This window comes from Octodon degus, unplaced genomic scaffold, assembly GCF_000260255.1.
Source record: "Octodon degus isolate 3935 unplaced genomic scaffold, OctDeg1.0 scaffold00182, whole genome shotgun sequence".
In the NCBI taxonomy this organism is placed as follows: domain Eukaryota; kingdom Metazoa; phylum Chordata; class Mammalia; order Rodentia; family Octodontidae; genus Octodon; species Octodon degus.
This window is the reverse complement of record NW_004524758.1, coordinates 3,097,002-3,124,871: the sequence shown is the minus strand read 5'-3', so window position 1 is coordinate 3,124,871 and position 27,870 is coordinate 3,097,002.

Sequence of the window (27,870 nt, the reverse complement as noted above, 5' to 3'; positions counted from 1 at the left end):
TAATAATCCACGTGGACAACTCACCCCACCCCCACTGCACTGACACCCTTTTTGCCTTTGTTACAGTAGTAGAACTTGAGCTATGTACCAAGGTTCACAGGCTCAAATGTCAGTGCGAAGTGGCCAAGAGCACAGGTTCTGCAGCGAGCAGGTCAAGTCCCGGCCGCGTCCCTACAGCGGGAAGCTAGTTACTCGACTCTCCAGTCCTCCACGTCTTTGTGAAGCAGAGATGACTGTGGGACACACAGCGGGCCTGGGCAGGGTGGAGCCCCTCCCCAGTGCTGCTCAAGTGGCGAGCAACTGCCAAGAGCTGCTGCGGCCACCCCGGCTCTTGCTGCTGCGCTGGGGCCTGCTCTCTAAGCGGTGCACATGTGCGCTTGGACACAGCCCTGCATTCAGCCTTGGAATTTTACAGGGCACTTTGTGACTTCCTAGCACCACCTAAGGATTTCTCCTGATCCTGCCTTCCTCTCTGATTGACTGTGTCTCACCTTGCTGTGACTCACCATTCTTCTTGTGAAGGTACAGATAGTTCCTGGAAGGCACTAATTCATATAGGAGTGGAGGAGACCCACATCTTATATGGGGGAGGGACCAGGCTAGAGGCACCTCCTGCCGCCCTCACTGCCATATGATCGCTGAATGTGCTTTGCATGGAAATGTTGAGCCACGAGGACCAAATTCTAAACATGGATCTAGTGGGATAAGCTACAGCCAAAGTCCTACACATTCCACAAGCAGAATTCTTCTCACACTTAAGCAATCTTGTGTGAAGGAAAACCAAGTGGGGGACCAAGGAGGATGATGTTTCTTCCTTTGAAATATTTTTTTCAAAGGAAAAATGCTGTTCTGCGAGGAGACATAAGCACACTGACGGCAGCATTCCTTTTTCTAGTGTACCACGCTGCTTTGGAGGAGAGGATCATGCAAGAAAAGAGAGCCAGGGATGCCAGGAGCTGGGATTCACTGGCCCTGGCTGGGCGCCCTGGGGCATTCGCCAGCTCTCCAGTATCCTCTTCCTGTCCTAGGATCCCGTCCAGGCACCGTACTGGCCCAGCCAGCACGCTCCCTTTGCATCTGTGTGCCCAGCACAGAAATTGACATTGTCACAGGAACAGCAGGGAAGACGTTGTCTGCTTCCCCATTATCTTCAACCTCTGACTGAGCTCCTGTTACATGAGACAGGTACACAAGATTTAATCGCTGCCATCAAGAATACCAACTTGGAAAAAGGTTGCAGGTAGGTAAAGGTGTCACTGCTGTGATGTGTACGGGAGGGAAAACGCAGCAAGCACAGCGGTATCCCTGGACAGACTGGGACGGCTGCTTGAGGTCCTTGCAGGGCAGCACAATGGCCTGGCCGTGCCTTCTGGTGGCAGGGGCACCAGGATGGGTCTCATGGTCAAGTGGGTCAGCTGAGTCGGGATGCGGGTTTATGAGACAGGCTGTGTTTGTTGTTTAGAGACACGAACTGGCTAAGTTGCTAAGTTGCCCAGGTTAGGCTAACACATAATCCCAGAGTGCTGGGATCCTAGGCGTGCACCCCTACGCCTGGCTAAAACCTTTTATTAAGGCCATTAATGACCTTGCTGAAAATCATCTCATAGAAGAAAGTTAATAGTCACCTTTCCAAATTTCGTGGTAACATTCTGCGTTGGTGATGACTGTCTTCTTCGAGTCCTTTCTCTCAGATTTTATAGCACAGCCCTCTCTCCATTGGAGCACCTTATCCAGCCCTTATCCCCTCTCTTCTGCTGGCTTCCCTCCCCTTCATTCCTCTCTACTCCCCTCCACTCCCTTCCTCTTATTCGTGGCTACCCCCTTTTTACCAGGCCATTAAAAGGGTTTTTTAATAGACAAGGGCCAGGTTTCTCTCAGTTCTGTGAATTTGTTTTCCAGCATGGTGTCATTGACTTCAGCAACAGAAACCATCACTCCTGGAGGTGGTGGCACCATGACAGCTCCCCTCTCCAGCCAATCGTGAGCAGCTGGCAAATACGCATCATAATGTCAAATTGTGCACAGCTGAACCACAGGCTCCAAACTATCAGCTTTGTTAGGGGTGGTGCTGAGCTGGAGCGCGCAGTCTTGTTCAAGTACAGAAGGAGCCCCTCACTTAATGCCCCTCTTTCTCTTTCCTCCTCATATTGGACAAAACAGCCCACCGCTGTAGGTGCTGACCTGTCCTGCGGACAGGAACTGTCGGGGCTGACCATACAGAGGAGCGAGCAGGCGGAACAGGATGGAGAGTACACAGGAACTATGGATTATCTTTCTAAGGAAAAAAGGCAGTAAGAAAAGACAGGAGAGGGCTGACCCGATAGCTCAGCAGACTCGAGCGCCAGCTTCAGCAGAGCGCAGGGACTGGGGTTCAATCCCTGGCACCATAAACTGCCGGCCCTGCCCCTGGAATGTGCTGAGACAGGGACTGAGACTGGGCTTGGTGGGGCACGCCTATACTCCCGGCACTTGGGATGCTGAAAACAGGATGATCATTACGAGTCCAATCTGCATAGTGAGACCCTGTAGATTTTATAGTAAATATTTTTATTTTTTTTAAATTTATTTATTTTGTGTGTGTGTGTGTGTGTGTGTGTGTGTGTGTGGCCAGCTCAGCCCACCAGGGGGCGTGGCTGGCTGGCATGTGGTGCTGGGGATTGAACCAAGGTCGCTGTGATTTTGCTTAGCTTAGCTTGTTCTAAGTAGGTGCTTTAGACCACTGAGCCATCTCACCAGCCCCTAGTAAATATTTTTAAAAAGAGAAAAATGGGGGAAGAGAAGGAGGGAGGGAGAGAGAACTGATGAGTAAAGGCATGATCCTGGCCAAGCGCCCACACTACCCAAGGGAAAAGCAGAGCCCCAGATGTGTGAGGCCATTGTCACCTCTCTAATCAGAGAAATCAGCCTTCTGGGCGATAAATATGAGGTGCGAAGAGACAAGCTCCTCCCTGTATAGAGAAAGAAACAGTTTCAATTACATCTTTTTTTTTTCGGATCGGATTGGGGGATTGAACTCAGGCCCTTGTGCTTGCCAGGGAAGCGCTTATTCCACTGAGTCATCTCCCCTGCCCCAAAAGCTAAAGAAACCCAGGGGGAGGGGAAGATGACTTCTCCCGAAGCCCCCATACCAAGGCCATTCACAACAGTCACCTTTCCTCAGAGCCTTCTCTCTGAGCACAGATTCGCGCTCAGGGTTTCCTTGACTCTGGATGTCCCCAGTGCAGTTGCTGTCGCCGGGCCCTTGGGTCCTACTCTCAGCACCTGGTGCTGGGTGACAGCTCCAGGCCAGCCGTGAGTGGACCCTCAAGGCTGTCTCCTTCCCTCTTCACAGCAGCTCTCAGCGGGGGGTGTTTCTGGGCGGCTGTGCACTAGAGCTTAGTGGGCTTCAGGACACCGCACATCACATCCAAGGCAGGGCCTCCCGAGTCTGAGGCCAGCCTGGACAACTTGGCAAGGTCCTGTCTCAGGAAATAAGATAAGAGATGCTGGAGCGTTGTTTGGAGGTCAGGTGCTTGCCTAGCATAAGCAAGGCCCTGAGTACAGTTCCTAGTGGCTCAAGTAATGAATCCGTGGACAACAAGCATGTGTCAACCCGCACACCCTGTAAGAGTGGCCAGGGCCTCAGCCCAGAAGGCGGCCTCCGAGACTTGCGGAGACACCCTGCTCCTCCCCCACTCACCTCCACTCTCGCAGGCTGGGTCTGTGCCTGTTGTCTTTTTTCTTAGTCACCAGCACTAAGCTCATCCTGAACACATCAAGCGCCTGTGTTGTCGGTGTGGCAAACTCTCACCACCACCAAATCCTGTGGATTGTATCTCTCAAGCCTCTACTCTCGTCCTGCCAGGGACCCCACCCTTGCCACCACCACTGAGTGCTCCAGACAAAGCCTGGACCATGGGGTGCACCCTGGCAGCCCCACATCCACATCTGTTCCTTCCCAAGCGACAGCGCACATTACACCCAGCCTGGTGCGCCCGCTTGGCCTCCCGGTTTGCACCATCCAGAGTTCCCCAGCGCCCTCCGCGTGGCGTCCGGGCTCCTTGGAGGCTTCAGTCGCGGCAGCACCCGCCTCTCCCCACCGGCTGCTCCCTCTCCCTGGCCCGGCTGCCTGGGTTTCCTGGAGTTTCTTACGTGGGTCTTGATCATTTCCCGCGAGGACTGTGTCCTTTGCTTTCAGCCTCTCTGTGCAGAACCTAAATTGCTTTCACTTGCTCTCAGGATCTCAGATGAACGCTCTCCTCAGCAGGGACACCTTCTCTGTCCTACAAAACCGGGTCATTTCTCCATCACATTTCTTCTCTCTTACTACAACGTGCCTCCACGGGCAGGAATCACCACCACTGTAATTTATCCCCGTGTGTCTGGTTATGTAACAAAATATCTCCTTCTTCTAGATTTTAAAGAGAGGAAAACAGAGGCCTAGTCTGGTGTGGCTTTCTGTTGATTTCAAGTACCAAATGTAGTGTCTAGCACAAGGTAGTCCCGCAGGAAGTGCAGACGGGCCGGCCTCAAAGTGACCGTGCTAGCTGGCATTGGTGGGGTTGGGGACTTCACCTACCACAGACGCTGCACTCGGGGTTTACCCAGAACTATTGTTCACTTCTCGGAGCAACCTGCGGAGACAGCTCCTCCACTCACCCCTGCTGCACAGACAGGAAGCCCGACTGGGGAAGGGCCTCGTTGCAAACAATGTCAGAGCCAGGCCCCAAATCCAGCTGCTGGGTTGTGGGAGAAAAGGCCTATCACCTCCTGGCATTGGTCTATTTGTCAGAGAACTTGAAATAAGAAATAAAACCCTAGTTATGCATGAAACAGCTAACCCTTATTGCATGTATTTTAGGAGAAGGCTATCTGTGGCTGTGTTAAATGCAGGTTCCCATGTCTGAATTCTACTGAGACTGGACAATGCAGACAACAGGATGGCTTGGGATGGATGGCTGCTGCCCCGGGGCATGGAGTGGGGAAGGAGAGGAGATAGGGGTCCACAGCAATGTAGTTCTCAGGGAGGGAGGAATCGGAAGTTGGCAGGAGGAGCGGAGGCGTCCTCAACACTTGGCTGAACCCCTCTCACACCTACACTCTGTGCCGAGAACAGCTCGTGGCTGTGGTAGGCCTGCAGAAGAATCCGATGGCGATTTTCTGAAGTCAAATCCTGAGAACATGGTGCGGGTGTGGTGTCACGGTTTCCACCTGGAATGTTTGTTGGGAAACTCCCAGGTGGGCATCTGCAGGGTCAACCTGACATGGAGACCTGTTAGAAACTAGTGAACCTGGCTGTCACTGGGCCTGTGATGACAACAACTGCCCTTGACCAAGCTCAGCAGCACCGGGCTGGGTGCTCTGAGGCTTCCTCTCGGTGCCTCGCTGGGCTGCCCAGCGGGATGAGCATGCTCAGCTTAATTCATCAGGGAGGAGGCAGAGGCAGGAGGCCCCTGAGGTGTGCCCGGCCAGATTCCCAAGGCCTGCCTGGCCCGAGTCTCTCCTGAGCACCCTCTCCACTCTGAGGACAACCTGTGACCTGACGTGGAATGGCTGGGACGCTACTAGTGCACTTGTGTTTGGCCGCCTGCTCCTGCATCTGGTGAAGGTCCCCTCGGGCTCCGGTCCTGCAGAACAGCAGTGTGGAGAAGGCCTTCTACCAGCAGCATAGAAAAGAAGAAGGGGATCATGGAAGCAAACTGCACTGCCTGTTTCCTAGTGTCCTTGCGGGTGGGGACATCATGACGCACGCAGCTGTTCACAGCAGTGTAGCGTAAGGCAAGGGGCCTGTAGGAAGCAGCAGCTAAACAGAGTATGGACCTTCAATAAGACAAGGGGTTTGCGCAAGGGAAAGGGCCTAGACAGGGCACAGGCAGCCATGGGCAAGGGCTGCAGGGCTTAAGAGGCTTGCGCTAGGTAACGCGGCTGCGGGTCCCTGTTCTACTCTGAGACAATCAAAGAGCAAGAGATCCCAGGCACAGGACTAGGAGCTGGAGCTCCGTGTCTGGCTCGACAGAGTATCTAAGAACCACGCACACAAAGTAGCCCCCATACACAAGGCCACGCTCCACCTCTGCTGGAGAAGGATAGCGCTCCAGGTAGGGCTCCCTGCTTCCAATGGCTTGCCAGCCCAACGCCAAAGCAGAGCTGCGTCCTGCTGGCTCTCATCCCGTGGAAGCAGCTGCTTGGCTGCCCACCGTCTCCCTCCTTCCCTCGCCTCTCTGCATCCTTGTGGGCAACAGGACTTCTCTTCACACCATCGTTCGGCTTGAGAGTCGCTCCCACAGAATCTGTACTGAGGAAGGCAGTGCTCGGGCATCATGACAAACAAGCTGGGGGTTTTGTCGCAGTTGTTTCTCAGGCAAGTTTCTTTCTTGCTTGAGTATGCCTTGGAAGAATTTTACTCTTTTAGTTTCACCTCTGTGTCCTGGGAGACACACTCAGCATCACTGCCAAGCCCCTTGCTGGGCTTCCCTGCTGTCTGGCCTGCCTGAAGCCCGCTGACCTTCCCAGGAGGAGGCAGGGAGCTGCTTTTCCCCACTGGGCCTCCATCTCAGGCCCTGGAAAGGCCACTTGCGGCTTCCCGCCTGCGCGTCTTGTTTTTCAAGTTCTCTGGACCATAAGCATCACTGGGGGCAGCATCGTTGCCGACAGGTTGTAGAAATGTAACACAAGCTTCATGGCCAGCGTGCTGAGATAGCCAGGCGGGGCCATGGAGCCCAGCAGAGTGAGCTCTTCACGGTTTCTCTCCCTGTGGCAGAGGTTGGAAGCTGGGTCCCAGGTTGGCTGTGCTGAAGCGCTGGACCTTTCGGAAAGGTGCCTGGGCCAGACGTGGTTGCACACACCTGTAGCCAATCTCCACTCTAGGCAAGAGGACTGCAGGGTTTTGTCCCACCTGGATGACTGAGCAAGACCTAGTCCTAAAATTAAAGCAAAAGAAAAAGCCATGACGATCAGGTTACTGGGTTACTGGGGCGCTGCTGGTGGAGAGCTCGTAGCACCCTTGAAAATAGGAGGGTGTAAGGAGTGACCCCCAGTCTCTCCGACCCACCCTCCTCCACGGGGCCTCTTCTTTGGGTGGCCTTCCCATGGCACTGCCTGCCAGTTGGGGCCAAGTCAAGGGACCCCTGCAGAAGGTGCAGCTTAGATTGTCAGTTTCCAAACTGGTTGATAAATAAACTTTTTTCTTTTTAAAAATGAGGCTCCTTGGGGCTGGAGAGATGGCTCAGTGGTCTAAAGCACCTACTTGGAACAAACTAAGCTGAGTAAAGCACAGGGACCGCGGTTCGATCCCTCAGCACCACATGCCAGCCAGCCCCGCCCCCTGGTGGGCTGAGCTGGCCACACACACACACACACACACACACAATAAATAAATGTTGGGGTTGGTGAGATGGCTCAGTGGTCTAAAGCACCTACTTAGAACAAGCTAAGCTAAACAAAGCACAGGGACCGCGGTTCAATCCCCCAGCACCACGTGCCATCCAGCCCCGCCCCCTGGTGGGCTGAGCTGGACACACACACACATAAATAAATAAAATTAAAAAATAAATAAATAAATGTTAAAAAAAATAATAAATAAATAAAAATGAGGCTCCTTGCCTCAAGTATTTTATTATAGCAGTGGAAAATGGGTTAATGCCAGGGCTCTAGTTGTGTTTTGGAGAGTCAAGATCAAGGTGTTCCCTGTGCTTTAGCTTATAAAGATTATTGTAAGGAGCAACGGGAAGACAGTGCAAGGCAGGGAAAGAGAGAGGAAGAGGGAGGAAGAGATGGGAGGGGGAGGGGAAGGGAGGCTGCAGGGCAGCACGGCGTGCTAATGAGGAGGCAGGGCTAGCAGGGCTGCAACTGTGGCTCCAGAGGATTTCTATTCAGCAGTCAAGAGTCAGCAGGACCTCTGATTTCTCAAGAGGAACTAAAACTCCGAGTGAGTAGATGTTTAAGTACTGGCAGTAAATTCCCCTTTAAAAATGCTACTGGGTGTAGAAGGCACATCTGAAGGCCAGACAAGTCCTCAGGCTGTGTCAGGCCAGCCCTAGCGAAGCTACCAACAGACAGAGGCTGGAAGCTGTGGGCCTTGGTCTCGGGCCTCTTCAGGAGGCGGTTGAGGAGGTTACTCGAGGCTCCTGTGCTCTCTGTTTGCTGGGAGACATCACGGTGTGGTAGCCATGGCCCCCAAGGCTTGTAGCCCAGAAGATTCAGGGCTGTCTTAGTTACTTTTCTCTCATTGCTGAGACAAAATACCTGCTGTTGTGGTTTGTGTCTAGTTGTCTCCCCAAACCCTCATGCAGTCCTGGGGAAGCTTCTGGAGTTTGTGAGTGATTGCTACAGGTGTGGGTGCTGCACCTGGCCTGGGGCAGGTGATCTGCATTGCAATGTTCGGAGGGGAGAGAAGCCAGCCAGCTGCCCGAGCCGCTGCCACTGCCTTTGCTGTCTTGTCCTTTGCCAACGCCATGAAAGGTCGCCCTCTGTGTGTGCCGCTCTGCCTTGGAGCCAGCTGAGCGTGGACTGAGCCTCCAGTAACTGTGAGCTAAGTAAATCTTCCCTTCCTCATATTGGGTGTTGGGTATTTGTCCCAGCAACGAGAGAAGAGTAACTGAGACGCCTGCCCCCAGAGCTAATGGGGAAGGTTCATTTAGCTCAGTGTGTGGAAGTTTCAGTCCATAATCAGCCGGATCAGTTCTCTTGTACTGAACTACAATTCTCATGAGGAAGGCTGTGGGGCCAGCTTTCTGGCTTTCCTGCTTAGAGCCACGCTGAGCACTCCCTGGAAGGAACAGCTCTCCCCCAGTGTCTGTCATGCCTGCAATACAGACTGACATAAAATGAGAAGCCAGAGTCTGAGGAGGAGGTTGCCTGGACGTGGTTCTGTGGCGCGTGGTTCAGAATTTGGGGTGAACCCGTGCTCCCTGTGCTGGCCTTCACACCCACAGCTTGGGTTGTGCACTACCAGCCAAGGGTGTGGAGTTGACCAGGAAAACTGAGCCTGAGGTCCTCGTACCCCGGAGGAGCCAATTCCAGCGGCCCTCGGCTCCCTCCCAGGTGACCCTCTCGTTGCCTGGCATTAGCATTTCTGCAGCCCACCCACCTGCAGATATTCTTATCTATGATTGGTGGTGGAAAAAGCACCGTAATCAGCATCCCGACACAACACCTGAACAGAGCGCCAGGATAGGTTGTTACAGCCAAATCCGTACTCAAAAGTGGCCTCTGTTCAGCTTCTCTTGTCCCCCAAGAAGCTGACAGTGAGGAGCTCAGTGACTGTCTGCACCCACTGCTGTTGCTATCCTGAAGGATCCAGGAAGCAGGCCTACCCAGGGGCCTCTCCTCCCTGCCGTGGCTGCAGCAGCGCTTGGAGCTGGGTTTCAGGCAGGCAGCCTTCCACAGGCCCTGCAGGGCTGAGGTCCAGCTACCTGGAGTGCCCTGTGTGTCTCCATATCTCCCCCAAGCCTCATGTGGGCTTTTCAGAGGCAGCATAGTTTAGAGGGTGTGATTGATTCACAGGCCAACATTGGGATTAGAGGTGCCTTAGGAGAGGAGCCTGCATACAGTATAGGGGACAGGAAGAGGCTTCTGCCTGTACCCTGCCCAGTTCAGTAGCTAGACTTCTGAGCGGGAACAATTTGGGTTAACATCCCAACTTAGTGGTCTTTAGTCGAGCTGAACTTTGGACGCCTCGGAGGCTCTTGTATCCTTCGAGGAAATATAAAAAGACGAAGCCAGTGTGTCAAACACAGGTACTCGGTGAAGCTTGAAGAATCTAATTTTGCAGGAAGGCATCTTCATAGAAGTGCCACCAATCGCCTGTGAAGCAAGTCGACCCTTTGCTGAGGAGGGAAATCAGATTCATTTCCACCCTGCACTCCCTCGGCTTCCAGCCCAAATAGGTACAGCTGGAGTTTGTTTTCTCCCTGTCATTACTACTGGTCCAGTGTTTCCATTTAACAGGTATGCGTGTGGACTGAACCAAAGCAGGGATTATTGAAAATACTGTACTGGCTGATTGCATTGAAATGGCCCAGTATCTCTGCCTAATAGCCGGCACATCCTTGGTACAACACATGAATCTGACTATAGGTTCTCCTCTCAGCAGCCAAAACAACGAGAGAGGCGTCTACATGGCTGCCCCACTTTCCTGAGGGCTCCCCCACTCGTTGCTCGGTTCGCTCCCTCTTTGTCTAGGCAACGTGCCCCATGCCCCTACTTCTAGGCCGTGGTTGGCCCTTCTCAGGGCTCGTTCTGAGGGGTCTCAGCTTCTCAGCACGCATAGTGGGTGTTCAGCCCCGGTCGCTGACTCACACTTGGTAAACAGAACTTGAAAAGAAGTTAAGTGCCCTGAGAGTAGGTGCTGGCTTAGGGTTCCACACAGAGAGATGCACATGGAGTTTAAGTAAGAGCTGTGTGGAATCCTGGGCCGCTTTTTCCACACAGAATTATTGGCTGCCACAGGCGAGGCGTGGGCTCTGCTGCCTCTGTGATGCGTGGGATAGAGCCTAAATAGAATCCTTTAAAGAACGTGTGCATTCCCAGTTTGTTAAGTGCTGGTCTCTAGAAAGAGAAAGCAGAATTAAATGGCTTATGCTTAGAGACTGTCGGACCCTGATAGCAACGTCACGGTGGCCCCTGGCTGTCAGCAGTTAGTAAAAGCAGCCAGCTGACCACTGCAGTCATTCTCACTCGGGCCTGGGAGCAGCTTCTGCAAACAGCAAGGTCTCCTGCCTCTCCTGTGCTCCCATCCTGCCAGAAAACTTGGGCCCAAGCCCTGCACAAAGGGTCCCTATCAGCAATGTGAGCCCAGAGGGAGGGGGCCAGGCCTCGGCTGGGTGGGCTTGGCAGCCTGAGGGGCTTGCGAGACAGAAAGGGACCCAGTTAAAATTCCCTGTCATCGCTGCAACTGGTCCCCAGGAAGTCACGAAGTCAGAGACTGTGTGACCGCGCTGCTTTCCTTTTCCTCCCCCTTCCTTTCTCCTTTTCTTTCACCAAATGCAAATCAATAGATGTGTATTCACAGTCTCACAAAATTATGAGGAGAGAAGAGTAGCCTTTTCATTCTGAGGAGACCGGGAGAGGCCCCGAGGCGGGGGAAGAGGCACAGGAAGTGGGAGGAGAAGGGAGCAGGGCCGCCTCCGCAGCGTGGTGGAGGCCCATCTGGGCAGGATCTGGGAGGGCGCGGGCGCCTGCCTGCTGGGGCTGGGCAGTCTGCTGCTGTCTGCTCCTTGCCGAAGAAGGGAGTGACGATTCCCCGCTGCATAAAGTAGTGCAGCTCCTGCCTGACAGCATTTGTGGGCAAAATTTCACACAGAGGCAAAAATCTGGTGCCATTGTCTTTAATGTCCTCCTCTCTCAGTATGCACAAGGGGGCCGGTAGCTTTAGGACCATGGACTCTACAGGGCTCGAGTCCCTTATGGAACTGATGTGGCCTTTGCGGGTAAGTTCCACGTACCATCAGCACTAGGTTACTTTCGGTATGTAGTACAGCAGCAGTACTATAGAAGTAGTTGTTTCCAGAATGAGGACAAGAAAAGATCTCCGTGTGCTCGCTGCATGCATAGTCCCCCCCGCCCCGCCCCAAATACTTGCATTCAGCAGCTGGCTGAGTCTATGGCGATGGACCCCAGAATACAGAGGCCCGCTGTGTTTAGCTAAAGTTGGATCAGGCTTAAGTAGCTAAGCAGAAGGCTGTGGGATGATATGAGAGTGGTCATTTTATTTTCTGAAGCAAATCAACCCAGTTTCTGGCCTGATGTTCGCAGTGACCACAGTGGAAAGGAAGAGCCACTGGGGCGGGCTGAGAGGCCGCCCGAGTCCTAGAGTGTGTGTGCGCCATTCGCTGGACCTCGGGCCAGTCTTCAGCCCACTTCTTCCTCACTTCTCCACCAGGGGCGTGGGGCTGAGGAATTCCCCTGTGTGTGTGCTCCACGGGGCAGGGCCAGGACCAAAATTACAAAGCTGCTCACTTACGCGCCCAGCGACAGCTCGCGTTCTAGCTCCTCACGCTTGGGGAGGACGTCAGCCGCGCGGTAGCGACGTGGGCTGGCCACGCGTGGCTTTGAGAAGAGCAGCGCTGGTCTCTTCTGCCGTGGCTCCTACGGCCGTAAACCACTCTGCACCTAGCGTGGAGGGCTGCTCTATCGGTCACCTTTCTATCCCTGGCCCGGAATACTTGACACACACGATGTGAAGCAGGAAGGGCTTATCCTGGCTCATGGTTTGGGGGGTTTCAACTTACGGTCAGCTGAGTCCAAGGCAGAAGCAGAGTCGGAGAGGGGTGTGGTGGAGGCCCGCCGTTCGGGCCGCGCCGGCCACGAAGCGGGGCTGGGGGGCGCCCGAGAGGAAAGGGCCCTGGCGGGTGTGCTCAGGAGCCACACCCGGCCACCCCCTCCGACAGGCACCCGCCTTCCGAGAGCCCATCTGGCTGCCCACTCCTCACTAGGGTCCTCTGCTGGTGAGGCTCATGGGCGCACCAGACAGCCACCTCCCTGGACACCTAGCGGCCTCTGCAAGTGGACCGTCAGGATTAACCTCCGGGTTTTCTCCAGTCTTTCAAAGATGACAGCAAGGGTATAAATCACAATGCCTAAGATTTTCGTGAAATGAAATGTAAGTGGGCAGGAGGTAGAATTTTCTTTGGAGAAGGAAAAGGTATGGATGACAACTGATTTAGGGAGAAGGCTGAGATTTAACCATCTGCAGAAGGGCAAGGCAGATAGAATTAAGAAGATTTATACCGCCGAGCCCGGGGTGCTCTGGAAAGAGGGAGGAGGGCTAGAGACAGGGACTGCGGTTAAAAGCCAGCCCCCCCCCCCCCCGCATTCTCCCATCTTCTCACTTTGGTGCAAACAGGAAGTTTAGTTTTCGAAGGGATTGAGGAAGCAAGGCCCCAGTCTGCTAGGGAGAGACGCGAGGCGCTCTGCGGAAACAGGCCGGAAAGCCCCGTGCTCAGTGGCAAGGCCCACTGTGTTTGCTTCCAGAATGATGGCGGCCAGGGTGCTACCCTCCCAGTCAGAGAAGGAAAGAGTCCCCTGGGGCGCCTCCCCGGGCTCTTGTGGGTGAAAAGCTCCCCAACAACTGTCACTGTGTGAACAGCGGGAGGCCACTTCCCTGCTAGAGTGTCCTTCAAGGGTCCACCAGAAGATGGCTCCACTGAGGCGCACATGAGAGCGGAAAGGGCCCTGAGGAGCCCAGCCTGCTGGCTGCAGAAGGCTGCTTCAGAAAGCCTTAAGTAGTGAATGCAGACAGACAGGAGAAGACTGCACCATGGAGCAAGAATAAAGCACTACTTAAAAGCCCAACCAATAGGAAGACTGTGGAGGACCGCCTGGGCAACTCTCCTTGAAGAAGCAGAGTTGCCTCCATGGTGACTGAGCCTGACCCTATAGCCATGTATTGATATGCACAGAGCTAGCTAGGACTTCTCCTTATCCCTTCAGCTGGCTTTAAGCAGTGCATATTGGTCTAGCCCATGTGCTGGTGGTAGTCTTTGAAAATGGCATGCGTGTTTCCCTGATAACCCACACCTGCTGCTCTTTAAGATGAGCTGGGTTGAGACAGCACAAAGAGCCAGTAATCCACGCTGTCAGCTGGGATTGAGCCTCGAGATAGAGGCTATGACTTCCTGGGGCTTGAAAGATTACACATCAGAGCTGAAGCACCCGACCCCAAAACACTAGTTACTATCTCAATAGTACAATGCAAATTAGTTTTTCGGTATATCCTCTCTGCATATCGCTGAGGCAAATGCAGGCCTCCTACCTAGCCCAGCTCACAGCACTCCTTCAATTCTCAGTCATTCATCCTCAAGCCACTCCTCCTTCATGACTGAATAAATCCTGCATTGAGGCCTTTGCTCTGGATAGCCATCACCATGGCTGGAAGTAAGACCCCTTGGCTCCCCATAACTATATTATTATTATTATTATTTTGTATTTTAGAGAAGGGTCTACAGGGTGTTCAGGGTATCATTACTAGATCAGGCTTGTACTGATCCGCCTGTTTACAGCCTCCCAAGAGCTGGGATTACAGGCATGCGCCACCACTCCCAGTCTCAATTGCCATCTCAGCGTGCCCCAGGGGTGGATCCGGCACGGCAGTCCCTGGGATTGAACCCCTGGCCCCTGCACCTGCTTGCAAGTGCTTTAATTCACTGAACTATTTGGATGGTCCTATCCCCACAACTATAAATATGCCTTAATGTCTTTATTCTTGCTGTGGTTTGCACTGGAAGTGGTAGATTGGAAATAACTTGACGGGACTCCAATAACTTATCCATAGGATTACAAATATAAACTTCTTGGACTGACATGAGGACCAAAAAGGGCTCCCTACAGAAGACCATTTGAAATTAATAATTCAATAGTATAGCTTCTTTTAAATAATTAAGTTTGCTAGTTCATTTTGTGTATACATAATGATCACATCCATTACAGTGAGTCTGTACCTGAACATGATGTAAGTTGATTCTTTTTCCCATTCCCCACTTTCCCTTCAACACATCTTCTCTTTATGTACAAAATTTTGTTTCCATTTAGTTTTTTTAAAAATTTAAATCAATAAAATAATGAAAGCTATGGCATCTTGATGGAAAAGAGAGGAGGAGATATTTGAAACCCAAACCACATGCCTAAGATCTCTGTAATAGGAATTTCACAAAGCACAAATAAAAATGCAAGTAAAAAAATTTCCAAGACACAATACAAAAAATAGATAAAAACTCTCAGACTTGAAAAATATACATTTTCCATGTTGAAAGTGCTCATTGTCTGACACAATGAAAGAAAATGGTTCCACAGTAAGAAATATTTTTATGAATTTTGATAGCCCATGGATAGAGTACCTTACATGCACACTATAGGGAAATAATATTTTATATACAGTGGAATAAAAATTGACATTCATCAAGCGACATTTTAATGTAGAAGAAAATAGATAAACACTTTCACTGTAAAAGGGAAATTCATTGTCATTTTAGACTTCTGGTTACAACTCCACCAAGTAGATGTAAGTCAAGTGAGACAAGTGTCAAGCCACTTACAATATGCATCTTCCCTCCAAAAGATCAGCTAGGTCAGCCCTTCTCAGCAAACTATGGGAAGATGAATTGCCCTAAAACAAGGAAGCACACCAGGAGAGAAATGGGTCACATATAGCCCAGGGGGCTCTGGTACTTTCTGGAGTATCTAATATTGTTTAACACTAATACCAAATCGATCCAGAAACCTAGAAGAAAGCCCAAGGCTCCTGAGGGAGAGGTGGAGGGCTTGTGTGCCCTTAACAAAGGGAGGCTCTAGACAGCAGCTGACTCCCTCGTGGGAGTCCCATGTCACAGAAGCTCCAAGGAGTGGCTATGAAATGTCATTCTGATCGATTGCTCAGGTTATGACACTGTATCGAGGAATTCTAGAGTTGTGCAGGAAGTTTGGTGAGATTCAATGATATGTTTGATGTAGTTAGGTGCCCACAGCACTGCCAATAGGGATATTAAGAGACTTTGTGGTGTGTTTGCACAAGGGAGGAGAGGCGCAGACCTGGCAGTCATGTCACTGTGCGCTGCATTCTCATCTTGGGGGAGGGAGTCAACACAGTTTTGAAAGTTGTTAAATCAAGAAATGGAAGAATAAGCATCCTTTAAAGAAATTAAAGAAGCAAATAGTAGAATAAACAGCTCACAGCTGAAGGGCATTGAAACATCTACTTTTGAGGGGTGGGATTTGGAATATGGTTCTCAACTTTTTCATTCACCCCTAATACTTGATAAGCCATGTAATATATTACTCTGAGTAAAGACTTGTTGATTTTTGAAAATGTAGACTGCTGACATCCACAACCAATCTTGCTGTGGCTTCATGCGAGTGCATCAAAGCCCCTTTGATGGAGATCACTTCGGAGCAGTGCCGAGCAGGACTCAACCGGCTGCGCCGAGCAGGGCCGAGCAGGACTCAACCGGCTGCGCCGAGCAGGGCCGAGCAGGACTTAACCGGCTGGCTCTCCAAATTTACTTGTGAGCCTGTCCGAGGCCTGGCCCCTTGCCGGAGGGGTGACAGATTCATAGCGAGTGAACCTCTGTGCGTCTCTGGTCCCTACAGAGGCCTGTATTGGTAGGTGAAGCCTTAAGGACTCAAAGCATAAGAAAAGGTCACAGCAGAGGACACCTGGGTCCAACCAGGACTAGATGAAGACTCTAGTCTCAGGCATCTCACTCCTCAGTGGAGACCTTCCTGGAGCTAACACACAGATCTTCTAAATGAACATGATGCCCTTGAGTGATTCCCTGCTCTTCTTGAGTATTTCTCTCCCCTTTTCTGATAAAGAAATGTGACTTCCCAGAGAAGACATTGGTCTTAGACCCAAGAGAATCTTGAATTCTGTGAGAGGGTTTTGATCCTCCTGGAGCCCTGAAGTTATACCTCTTGACTCATTTAAGCTGTCACCACCCACTTGTTTGGGAGATTGTGGGCCTGATCAGTGTGCAATAATTAAAGGATAGTATTAACCTGATACCCTTTGAGGTAGGAAGAAGACAATTTGGTTTTTGGCATCAGACACCTCGGAGTGACTCTTAGGGCTGTTGCTGGCCATGGGAAGTCCGATCTGAAATGCCTGGAAAGTGCATGATGTCCTTTTGGTGTGATAGTAGATGGAGTACATCTTCCTTTTTAAGAGAATAAAAATAGTAAAAGAAATTAGAAATGATACAGAATTTTACTAAACAAAATGAGAGGAATTCAACTATGGTGGTTATACTGTGTATTATTGCATTCAAATTAGTTGTTCAGATTACCAGATGTAGGCATGCAAAATTGGTCAAAAAATTAAGGAAAAAAAACTAAGCATGGGACTGCAGGTAGTGGGTGTTTCACGAACTTACTGAGACTGTGTCTGCCGTGAGATGTTCGTGAATGTCCTAACACTTTGGGGAAGTGTCAGAAGCAGACTAAGATTTGCCTGAAGACATGAGACACCCAGATCTTTGTTAGTAATTCTCAGGAACTTGGAAGAAAGTCTCTCTGTTCTAACCCTCACCTGGTCGGTCATTTAATAAGTGCTTGCTCCTCTGGGCAAAATGACACCTCTGTGGTCTAAGGGCATCAGTGTGCATTCCACACTCTTGGCCTGTGCTCAGGAAGCCACCGACCAGGAGCCCCAGTATTAGAGCTGTAGGGTTTTCTCTGTAGGGTTTTATCATCTTCCTTTTTACTTTTCATGAGCAAAAGCAAAACAATACCCCAGTGTCACAATATCAGAGCCCCACCCTCCGCATCCTAGTGGGCCAAGCCGCCATTATTAGCAGTTAAAGTTGAGATTTCAGCTAAAGGTTGCATGAATGTGACACGTGAGCTGACCTGGAACCTCCAGTGTCTACACAGCAAGTCAAGCCTCTGCCCTGTGGCTGGCACAACGGGTCTCCTTGGTCCAGGGCCAGTCCTACCTTCTGACTTCCTGGCAGCTCTTCCTTGGACCCAAGATTTGAAGTTACTTTCTAGGGCAGTTTCTAAACACAAGCCACAAGCCGGGCCCTCCCCTCCCCATGTGTCTTATCTTTGTTTGTCTTTATCTGTGATCTGATTTTTTTGGGTACACTTTCATTTTGTTTATTTTTCTTTTCTATTTAATTGGTACAAGTTGTTATGCTAATACTTACATTAGTTTTGGGAAATTGCTCTGAGCTGATTTTTTCCCTATAATCATTTGCCACTAAAGTCATCAATGCTTATAATAGTTTAATGTTTGTCTCCTGTACTGCTCTGTGGATTTCAGATGGGTAAGAATAGTTTTAGCTGGTTTTATAACCCTTTTTTAAATCAAACAGGGTGGATCAGTACCTGACCCACTGTAACACATATGCGTATTTATTGCATGAATGGATACATGAAATGCCAGCGGGCGAAACCTTCCATAGTGTGGTCTTTTGCTAAAAAAGAAAGTAGCAGGACATGGTACACACGCCTGCAACCACAGCACTCTGGGAGGTGAGGTCACCCTAACAACTAAGGAGACCCTGAAGCTGGAGATGCTTCTCAGAGTGAAGGGCCTGGGTTTAACCCCCAGTACCACAAAAAAGAAAGGAGAGGGGGAGAGAGGGAGAGAGGGAGAGAGAGGGACAGAGAGAAGAAGAAGAAGGAGGAGGAAGAGGAGGAGGTGGAAGTGAGGAAAAAAGAAATAAAGGAAAGAAAAAGATAGACATATGTGAATATTTTTATCAGAGGAAGTCCTGCACACAGACCCAAGGTCCTCGGGCTGGTCTGAAAAGAGGCAGGACTGGCACCCAGGGGTGCTGGCAAGCAGGTCCTGTCCTGCTCTCATACTTCCTTTTCATCCAGCTCTGAGAGGCCAGTCACTGCTTGCACAGAAGTCTGCTGTTGGCCTTCCTGGCTCGAAGCGAAGGAGGCTCACAGGAGGAAATGTGTGACAGTCAGTCCCCTCCTGCAGTTGTCCTGCTGGGCTTGGCTTGTACCTCTACCTTATTGCTGTTCGAATGCAGTGTTGATGATTTGCTTTGGAGGAAGAAAAAAAAAAAAGATTCACAGAAGGTATAAAATTGCATATTATTTACTCCAGAGAAGAGAATTGTCCTCCTAGTATATATGCATTGAAGCATTTTTATTTGTATTTGTGTTTTTTAAGATGTTTAAATAGGCCCAGTAGACCGTAATACTGGAGTTGGTGCCATCTATTGATCAAACATGCATTTATACATTTCTTCTTCTTTTTTCAAATAAAAGAGACATATGTTTTAATCATATAATAGATGCGAAAATACATATTTATAAGTTTTATTACAAAGGAGTTTATGAAGCACACAAATTTTTAAAAAACATAAATTATATCAGGCTATACATTGATGTTTGCTAAGTATGAATTTAGTTAAAAGACACAGGTATATGTGACTGGGGTTCATGCATGGCTTAGGAAAGAAGCTGATAGATCAAGTAAACATTTTTAAAGCACAGTTTTTTAAAACAAGTTTACACAGAAGTAGAGTGATAAGGCCAGATTCGAATATAGAGTTTCCCGTTTCCAGAGCGAATGTCTCCTAAAAAAGAAATGATCATCTTAAGCACTATTATTTTATAAAAATATCCTCCAAATAGGTAACAATAAAAGAATGTAAACTTTGCCTAATTCTCAGAGTAAATTTGGACCTGCTGTAACCTGGTCTTATCCGTGGAATGGAGTGGCACTAGGTGTACCATGAAAGTGAAGAGGAAGCACCGCACGGCATCTAGGAGTTCCATGGAGCAAGGACATTTGTTCCTGTCTTCCTGAGCCTTCAGAGTGGCAGTATGTGTGCAGGAGCTGGGTCTTGTGTGTTCCCCGAGGTCCCCGTGTTCCATACTCCATCCAGTGTGAGCCTGAGAGGTTGGGTCCTAGTGTGTGGGCTTCTGGTCCAGGGGCTGCCTTGCTGGGGTACTGGGACTGCAGCCTCTTCCTCTTCCTCCGAGAAGGAAGGTTGTGCTCCACGCTTCCTACCATTCTGCGTCTGTTACCTCACAAAGGTGTGATAGAGACAGGACGCACACCAACCCCTGTGCTTCCCTCCTTCCCCTAGTGGGAGAAGGACAGAGCTGGGTGCGTCCCTGGTGCTCAGGCACTCAGTGTCCCGCTGGTGGTTGGTGTCTGGACAGGCTGCTGAGCCTGGGTGTAGGGGCTTGCGCCCTCCTGCTGCAAAGACACGCCCCCTGCCGGGCCTGCACCTGGCAGGCCTGGTCCCAGGCCCCCAGTGCACACTTGGAAAGCTACCTCGCTTGCCCTTGGAGCCCTGGCTTCTGCACTCCGTAGGTCTTAATGCCCGCCTCTCTACTTTGCTGAGAAGCTAAAGAAGGGCTGTAACAGTTCCCGACACATGGATATACTATACAGTGATAGTACTCATTGGTGTCATCCTTTGTAGAATGGAAGGAAAATATCTGGGTTTGAATTTTGGCCATGTCACTCATGTTGGATAGTCACTTAACATCGCTGAATCTCAGTTGCATTCTCTCAAAAAGCTGAAAGACAAGGCTATGGAGTGTGATACAATTTCTGAAAACTGCAGGCCACGGAAAGTGAGTGTATGCCCATCACCTGCATGGCTACAGTCCCCCATTTGTCCAGCTCATCCCCTTCACACGGGGCCCCTCCTCTTCCTCTTCCACTGGCCCACCCAGCTCCAGGGGCACCAGACACTGTGCAGGCCTGCCAGCGGGTGTGCTTGCCCCAATCTATCCCAGCTGTGCTTCCATAAATCAACTCCTGCGGCTCCAGAGCCCTCCTTGGCTCAAAAAGAAACTAACTTCTCTCCAGCAGCGATTTCTGAACTGTCTCTCTGAGGCCAGGCCTTCTCTCTGTCTCCCACAGTCTTCCCCAGACCCTCTCAACTTTTCCCTGAGCAGGTTCCTGGCGAGCCCGCTGCCTCTACTCTTGGGCCTGCGAGCCCCGTCTCCACACCAGGGCGCCCCTGAAGCCCGACTCTGCTCATGCCTCTGAACTTCCACAGGTCCTGTCAGCACCCCAGGGATCCTCGCATCAGCTTGGTCATACATGACACATCAGCAGCTACTGGTTATGCAGATTTAACTTTAATACCTGGAGCGTATCATATACATGGTTACATATATGCAGGCATCTCCAAATGTATTGTAGACCATTTACAGACAGGAAAAATCATAGCCTTCTTATTCCCTGTCCCCAAAAAAGGAACTGTAATGAAGCAGAATCCTTGTAAGGGTCAGGGGATAGTATTACCCAGCATCTTGTGTTTTCCGTTGGACCCATAAGTTCGTAAGGAGAGACGCAATCAATTATTCTGTGTCTTTCTTAAAAGCAAACAGTATATTTTCTAGGTAGAGGGAAGCGTAAGCCAAGTAACTTTTGTTTCATAGAAACCGCACGGACTTCACAGGAGACAGACTTGGTGGTGAGGCATTCTGTGAATTGCTAGAACCCCCAACCCTTCTGTCCCAGTCAAGGCCTCCCGAGAACAAGGTCTCTGAGGCAGGTTTCTGGTAACTGAAGTAGTCCCTGAGAGTACCTGTCACACAGCAGGTACTTGGGAAAATATTGGGAATTATAGCCAAAAAGGAGGGGAGGAGGAGAGTATTCTCTTGCCTAGAAAGCCACGGGCCCACGGATCTCAGGCTGAGCGTGTACCCTGAGAGGAATCCGGCCACTGGTGCCACGGGCTCTTCGGAGGCACCGACCGCCAGCCGCTCCTCAGCCCCTGCTGTGGTGGCCACTTCTGCGTCTCTACCGCTGACCCTCAAGGTCCACAGCACATTCCGGGGAGCCTCTCCCAACTCTCAGAAGGGAACTCTGGGGAGAGCTGCAGATTTTTCAGGGTAGATGTGTGTGTGTGTGGTGAAATTCTGAGGTGTGTCCCACTAGAAATACTGTCTTCACCAACTGTCCCTTCAGAGGGGCAAGCCGGACCCTGAAAAGGAGAAGGAAGGCAAGAAGGCTGCGGGGCCACAGAACTCTCTCCCTCATGGGCAAAGATTTCTGATGACTTCAGCGAATTCGCACCGCCTTAGGATCTAATCTGTATCTATCCCTGCCTAGCCTGTAATCATGGCAATTGTTTGGGCCTCTTGTGTAGGGAGTTTCAGAATGCTCTAATTGTGGGGAACTGGCCAATTCTCTTTACATCTTTGGTAAAAAGAAAAAAGAATTAACATCCCCATTTCTCCCTGGAAAAACCGGATCGCTTGCAAGCTCCCAAAGGCAAAATGGGGGTTCGGGGGTGCAGACTTAGATGCCTGAGCGCTCCCTGCGGGCTGCAGACCTTGCGGCATCTGCGCCTGGAGACCGAAGGAAGGAGGAGGGCTGGGACTGGCACGGGCATTGGTCACATCTCTGCCAAGGAGCAACCTCTCTCTCTCGGTTATGCCCTGAGCTCTGCTGGAGCAAGGTCTATACCGCCAGCGCCAGACCCCTCCCTTCTGCCCACCCAGGAGCGGAGTGCCCACGGGAGCGCACGCCGGCACACTCCCAGGGCCGGCGGCGCGCACTGCTGTGCTCGGGCGAGGGTGAGCGAGGGGCAGGATCCAGCCCCCCTCGGAGTGGCGCCGTCCAAACAGGAAAGTCTCCAGGTGTCGCTCAGGAGCGCGGAGCCAGTGTGCGCCTCGGAGGAGGTCTGGCGGAGCCTTGTGCAGATCGGCGCTGATGATTCTTACCAGTTGTGTGTATGTGCACGGAAAAAATCAGAGACGCTGCCTGCCTGCTCCCGTCTCTCGCGCGCGCTCGCTCTCTCCTGCTCTCTCCCTCCCTTTGCAAACATTGGATTTAAACCTGCTCAGAATTCAGCACAGAGGAAGGCAGCCGCGGTAGCAGCAGCAGAGGCAGGAGCAAGCCGACAGCCCAGAGCACCGCAGCGTCGAGATGTTCCATCCCGCCTGCTGGATCGTCTTTTCCGCCACGACTGCCCTGCTCTTCATCCCAGGTACCGGGTGCTCTTTCGGGCGAAGCGGGGCAGAGGGGAACGAGGAGGGAGAGCAGGGAGGAAGATAGGGAGCGTTAGTGGCATGTGAGGAAAAGAGGCAGGCTTGCTGCACACACACGCGCACACACACACGCGCGCACACGCACACCGTCTCGCTAGCCTGCTCACGCGCACGCAGATGTTCGCAGCACGGGCTCTGCTCAGTGCTCGGCGGGCCCTGTGAGCGGGGTTCGAGATCTGCGAGGCGCTGCTGTTTGTGGGCAAGGTGGCAGCGGCGTAAACCGGAGTAGGAGGGGGCGAACTCCAGGCGCACATCCTGCTGGAGCCTCCGCGGGGACCTGCAGCGTGGATGGGGCAGCCCATTCCTCAGTCCGTCCCTCTGTTTCCGAATTGGTCTCTGCATCTCCCCCTTTCTCTTGTTTTCTATCTCTTCCTGTCTCATCTTCTCTCTCTCTTCCCTTTCTCCTCTCTCCTCCTATCCTACCTCCCTTCACAACGCTCTCCCTTTCTCCCACATTGGCTCCGTCTCCCAATTCCCTTTCCTGCCTCCGAAATCTGCTGGTGCACTTGGGCAGCCACTCACCCTTTCCTTATCCTTCCGCCAAATGGGCAGGTTGTGCCTTCGAAATTCAGAGTCCGCTTAATTGCTGCTTCCCATGGCCACACGAGAAACATGAATTTCCCTTGACAGCATTTGGAAGGCACAAACCGAGGGAAGGTCGTGGAGTCTGATCCGGGAGCCTGGGCTCTGGATATACCTGGTCCCCTTCGGCACCTTCCTTACGTGATCCAATGATTTAAGTGCGACGCTACCTGGGGAAGGGCTAGTTGTTTGGGAAGACAGTTCTGCAGCGACACAGGTAGCGTGCTGCAATCCTGCCAAAATAAGCTCAGTGGAAGCACTGCAAAATCCTGCGTCTTAATAGATTCGGTAATTGCACGTGAGTCCTTCGCTAGCAGACAGCCAAACGCCCGCAGGCACAGTTCAGACAATGCTGAAGGGGCCCTGCTGCGCTTGCCACGGCTCGCAGCCGCCTCACAGGTCCAGGCGTTTCCACACTGAACCCCAATGCTGGCAACATTCCTCTTTTTATTTTTTTTTCCTTGTCCAAATTGAGACACATGTATTGGGTTAAAAATTAGCTTAGACCTAAATTCCCCTGCGTATATGCACATAGTTGCTAAGCTTCTTAAACCTTGTCTTTTCATACGCAAAACACATTCATTTAACCTTTTCATATTCAGAGTCTCTTGGTAGGGGATGCACTATTACCTGGGTACTTCTAAACTATTAAAGTAAAATCAGAAAAACAATGAAAGTTTACTAGGAAGAAAACAAAAACAAAAAAAAAAGAAAAAAGAAAAGATCAAGTTTTTTGTAAAAGGAAATCCAGGGTGTAAAGATTGTAAGTTAAATTATAAGTTAATTGTGTCATTTTAAAATTTTAGTTTTTTATTGGTTGTGAATTGTACTCTTTCAAGTAGAGCTGAGCTCTGCACAGCCGTGTTCCTGGGCGTTTGTTTTAGGCTGAGAAGTTCAGAGCGCGGAGTGGTGGTGTTTTTGTTCTCCCAAATTCCAGCAGCATCCTAGAGAGTCTCAGCCAGGACCTGCTGGGGTTGGGCTCAGTAGGCTGGCTTGGAAAGGCAGCTCCTGAGCTCTCAGTACCTGCTTCTGCCTGGTGGAGGGAGCCAGGTGGGTGCCCTGAGCCCCTGGTTAAATGGCAAACTTTCCAGGTCCAACTGCGTGGCTGCTCTGGGGCACCTCTCTCCTTACTGGTTCCCCTCCTGCCAGCACTGGAGCAGGAATCAGGCCTTGTCCTTGGGCAGGAGCCAACGTCACACTCCCCAAAGGGGAGGGGGCACACCCCAGCGGCTGAAGCTGCATTGCAGTGCCCCCGGAAGGCAGGCCACTCTAGAGGAAGGCCTGCTCTAGGGGTGCCACTTCCCAGGCAGCGAGCAGGCCAAGCTTGCGGAGAAGCAGCAGCACCAAGGAGCTGCTGAGAGGAGCTGGGTGAGGACAGCAGGCACCCGAGCTGCAGCAGGACACAGAGGGCAGCCGGTGTCTCCTCCAGGCAGAAGCTCTGCTTCTGCTCTGAGGGCTGTGCGCTCTGCTAACGGCCCAGGGGCAGGCCAGAGAGTTCTCAAGCAGGAGGAGGAAAGTTGGCCTTGGAAGGCATCTGCAGAGTGAGCGACAGTGACACTCCTGGGGCGTTTGCCGAGCAGGACCCTGTGTCCCACTCCAGGAGCTGCTGGCGTTTACTTGGGACATCTTTCGTGCTTCTTATGCTTCCTTTAGTACAGCTTCAGACTGTGTTTTGTTTTGTTTCAGAGGTGCTTTTTCTCTGGTTGGGTTCATACCACCTCGTGAGCCATTTACTTTTCCTGGATGTAGAGGCAGAAGGCTAATGCAATAACGAAACTCTGACCTGGTTGGGCCTCGATGCCATTTCACACTGCAGTTTTCTTTTTCTTGGTAAAACACGTTTCCATCCTAGAATAATTTTCAAGTTAATGCTGCTGTCACCTGGCACCTTCCAGGGGGAGACTGATGGTTGTGGATTGCTTTTTTTTTTTTTTTTTAAATATTTATTTATTTATTTATTTTGTGTGTGTGTGGCCAGCTCAGCCCACCAGGGGGCGGGGCTGGCTGGCATGTGGTGCTGGGGGATTGAACCGCGGTCCCTGTGCTTTGCTTAGCTTAGCTTGTTCTAAGTAGGTGCTTTAGACCACTGAGCCATCTCACCAGCCCCTGTGGATTGCTTTTTGAACCGGAGCCACTAGCTCGGGGGGACATCACTGGACACTGTGCTAGGCCCACATCCAAGACAGGGTGAGGGCCATGGAGGGCCGTGGAGGATGCTTTTCTTGCCAATCTAGGGCACTCAGGGTGCAGGGAGTTTGTTGGCTCAGGAGGTGACACAGTGGTCTGCACTGGGAGCTCATTTGACCTTGGGCTTGGGTGCCTTGGGGGAAGCGGGCACAGTGGTGAGCAAGCAGTGGAGGCTGCTGGACATTACATCAGGATCTCTGGGGAAAGAGGGTCACGTGCTGTTCTACCCTTCCTGGACAGGAACATTTATACCTCACAAGGATACCAGCTCTTGATGACTAAGGTTTGAAACAAATGTCTATGGCATGGTCTACAGAATTGGCACTAAATCCTATCTTCTGCTTTTTCTGCCTGGACTCTGAGAAATGGCCCCATGGCCATGGCAGGTAGGGTGCGCCAAACAGCTGGTGCTTTGTTTAGCAGCCAGGGCATTCTGGGAGCGGCAGGACCCTCAGCCAAGCAGGAGGCGGTCATGGGAAGGGTGCGTCTCTGACCTGAAGGCTGCTTCTCTGCAGGCAGCCTGTGCTTTCCTCCTCTGTCATCCTTTGGGGCTAGCAGAGGGGGGTGGGGAGGATTCCATCTAGTCACTGGCATGAGGGGGCTCCCTGATAGGAGAGAGGGCCAGAGTACAAGCCTGGACTCATAGCTTGAGCTCCCCGCACTTTGCCCAGTGCAAACTCCCGGAAGGTTACAATTCATATATATATATATATATATATATATATATATATATATATATTGCCTTGGGCAGCCCTGCTCTGCTCTCTCCTCCCTCACCCTGACTTTCAGTGAGCCCAGGTCTCAAAGACATGAATTCCTGTTGCTCTTTATACTATGGGTAGGAGCCCAAGTCTTCTCAGGTGTCTCTGCCTTGGAGGGAAGGTTCCTTCCTTCATCCTCTGTAAGGAATTGACCCAGCCTTTGGGACTGGCAGGTTTGGCTTTGGGTTAAGACCTGGGGACGTGTGCCATAGACAACTTGGATACATTTCTTTCCTATTTCTTAACCCATGACTGAAGAGGGTTGAGAAAACTGCTACAATTGCCTGGTGTGCAGAAGGGATCAAGTAGGAGAATCTAAGCCCAGGACTCACTGAAAAGAGGCAGGAACAAGGACCGAGTGTCTGGTTTCGAGTGAGGCTTCACCACCTTTTGCCCTCATAGGTCCATACTCTCCCCTCCCCAGCTATCTGGTGGCCCTCAATCCCTTACAATGACTGACATGTTGATAAGGTCAGGCCACACTGTGCTGCCGTTCAGCCCTGGCCTGGTGGCCACAGCAGCCGCTGAAGAGACAGGCATCAACCGCTTTCTCTGTAGTCTGGAGCTGGCCAGCCTTATCCAACCTGTGAATATTCAGAGGGCTCGAGGGGCTGGAGACTCTTCAGCATTACTCCAATCTCCTCTGTATTCTTGCTTTCCCTCATTATCCCTATCCCTAGAATCCTACAGAAGGAGATTCCTTAGGTCGCTGGCACCTGCCTGCTTATGTTGTTTAGCTGCTGTGGGCCCGGGCATCCTGCAGTGGCCACTGCAAGCTACCCCTGCTGCTTACAGCTCCATACTGTGCCACAGTTTTTATGGAGGCTGATGCTTGCCTCACCCGGTGGGCCTCACCCAAGCCTCTGAGTGAACAGAAAGCTAAGGAATGAGACTCTTCGATGAGGAGCTCTTTGAGGTTCATTTGGTTGGTTCAAGGCATCACCTAAGCCTCAGTTTTCATTGGTCTGTAGAATGGGTTCCATCGGCGTGTTTCTTGCTTCTAATTGGACAGAGTGGCCAGAAGCCTAGAACAGAGGATGACAAAGTCAACAGCTCTGATTTTCTACCATTAAAAAGCTCAGTTCCATCTCCTAGTTAACAAGGCCAAGAAAAGGGAGAGGACTTGGAGGCTGGCACGGGGACACTCCTTAGTGTTGAGGAGAGAGGAAGATGACAGAACCATCCTGACTCATGTGTTGTCATGTGATAAAAATTAACAAAATATGCTGTGCCCATGCACTTACTCAATAATACTTTATGTAAATTCTGATAAAAATTAACCGATTAAGATATTCTCCTATTTCAATTCATGAAATAGCTAAACCAGGAAATTCTTCCTCTCTTTCTTCTTTAAGGAGAGATGCATATTGACTCTGAGCTTCTTGGACTTCAGTTTTTCTGCTGTGGAAGGCCAAGGCAGTTGACGCAAGCCCTGCCGTCTCCTGAAATATTGCCTGGTGACCTTTAGGGTGGGATGAGAAATACATGGGCTCATGCACCAGCCCAGGCAGCTGGACTCTCAGGGGCTTGTCTAATGGAATCTTGTGCCTGTGGGCGCTGGCTGTCCTGCCGCAGGGTCCCTGGAAGGGGCCAGCCTGCAGCTATCTGCAGAGGGATGTCGGCTGTCGCTCACAGCTGCCTGGGGACAGGAGACAGGACAAGTGCAAGCAGATCCCTCAAGTTCCTGTCAGTAGGCTCGAGTGCAGTCTGCAGGCGGCCCAGGGCTGCTGACACTCCCGGCTGTTGGTGGCGATCACTGCTGGGCGCACCTTCCTGGCACACGGCCAGCTGGGCCAGGAATGCTCTGCGCTGCTCTGCCCTGGTCTCTCCTCCCCCACCCCGACCCTTCAGTAAGCCCAGGTCCCAGTGGTGTGAATTCCTCTTG